Source organism: Balaenoptera ricei, chromosome 12 (assembly GCF_028023285.1).
Source record: "Balaenoptera ricei isolate mBalRic1 chromosome 12, mBalRic1.hap2, whole genome shotgun sequence".
Classification (NCBI taxonomy): Eukaryota; Metazoa; Chordata; class Mammalia; order Artiodactyla; family Balaenopteridae; genus Balaenoptera; species Balaenoptera ricei.
This window is the reverse complement of record NC_082650.1, coordinates 43,259,440-43,261,326: the sequence shown is the minus strand read 5'-3', so window position 1 is coordinate 43,261,326 and position 1,887 is coordinate 43,259,440. Positions and strand designations below refer to the sequence as shown.

The 1,887-nt window shown below is 43.7% G+C and overlaps 1 pseudogene; it reads left to right on the top strand.

The window, feature by feature from the left end:
• Nucleotides 1–747: 747 nt before the first annotated feature.
• Nucleotides 748–880, top strand: LOC132376509 (U6atac minor spliceosomal RNA; annotated as a pseudogene).
• Nucleotides 881–1,887: the final 1,007 nt, after the last annotated feature.

The window sequence follows — 1,887 nt, the reverse complement described above, 5'->3', positions numbered from 1 at the left end:
AAATTGGATGCAGCAAGCCTGGCGTCAGGAATAAAGTGCATGTTGGGCATATTCCCAGTGGCAGACAATCCTTGGGAGTGACTGGCCCAGTTTAATGTCTTTACATTGGGAACGGTCTCCAATGGCCACATCTGTATTATGTAACTCCATCCACTGACCATAGCTGACTTATCCAGGGTGATCACCTAACCCAAGCTGAATTCAGATTCTGTTTCTAATGTTTGAAATTTGGAAAAGATACACCTAAACCCTGGGAATCATCAAAGCTGAGTTAAGTAAATGGATCTGCGGACACCTCATGCTGAGGTTGTTGGAGATCACCTGGCCCTTCCCTTCCCATGGTCTTGGTTGTTCAGCTCCAGCTCTGATTGCATGAGGTAACTCAGAAACCTTGCAATAAATTCTCCCTTTTCCTTAAGCTAACCAGAGCCCTTTCTGCTGCTTCATATTTTCTCTAGCCTCCCAGAGCTTACATTCCAGGGGAGTTTAAGAAATGTAAACAACATCAACACTGAGGGTTGCTAAGTGTTCTAGGAGAGGGAAAGAGAGTAAGCGGAGGTGTGAGCACAGAGCAGGGGCACCTAAGCTCACGGGTGGGGGCAGAAGTGAGGGAAAAGCAGGAATGGGTTGAGTGGCTGAATACTCCAGACACAGGAATCAGTTTGAAGACCCAGAGGCAAAAGAAAGTGCGGCACATTTGAGTGAGTAAAAGCAGCTCAGATTGGTTCACGTAGAGAAGTAGGTGGAGTGTTGTATGAAAGGAGAGAAGGTTAGCACTCCCGTTGACCCAGGGACAAGGATGGAAGAGGCCCTTGGACCGACAACATGCATACGGTCAAAGCATTGCCACCTACTTCGTGGCATCTAACCATTATTTTTAAACCAAAACAGAAACATACATACAGAGAAGAGATTAGTGATTGCCAGAGGGGAAGGGTAAAGGGAATCCACTGTATGCTAACAAATGAAAACTAAGTTTTTGGTGGTGAGCATGGTGTAGTGTATATAGAAGTAGAAATATAAAGTACACATTAATCTTAAATAATGTTATAAACCAATGTTACCGCAATAAAAAATAAATTAAAAAGAAAAAAAGAAGCAGGTGGAATAGAGAGACATGATAATAACAGCTCAATTATTGAAGGTTTATTATGTACCAGGCATGATTCTAAACAGCTTTAGGTGCTAACTGATTTAGTCCTTGTAATAATCCAAAGAGAAGGCAATATTGTTGGGAGACATCGCTCCCTAGGAAGATAGAGATTTTATCTCCTCCAGAGCAGAAGCAGGTTTGTTTATTATATTTGTCTATTATAATCAGGATAATGTTTCCTGCTGGAGCAAAGTTCAGGCAGATTTGCTCACAGCCATTTAAAAAGAGTTGGGATTCCTAAGCTCAGGATTTTTAGCTGTGATGCGAACGCACTGCGTGTGTAGCATCTACATGGCCTTGCTTCGGATCGCACTGGGGATCTTGGAGGACAAGGGGAACCAATACAAACATGAAGCTCATGTCACCCGCTGTGCTGTGAATGATAAAGCCCTTTTCCTCTGACCTAGGAGTCTTGTGTCTTCTTGCCAGTATCCATGAAAGCAAGGCAAGCTAACTCTGGAGCAGGGTAAATTCTCAGACTCTTCAGAGTTCTTGACAAATGTTATCTTCTTCTGGAGGGGAAACAGAAAGAACTCAAGTACTTTATCCAAGGTCACAAAGCCGATGAGGGAGCTAAAGCATGAACCCATGTGGACCAGCTTCAGAGCCTGAGGCCTTACCCACTGAGGCTGAAGAAGCAAGAAGGAGCTACATCTGCCGGAGCTTGTGAGCCATGCTACAGGGCTTAAATATCTCATAAGAGTAACAAGCAGTCTATTAGTTTGGGTGGGTTA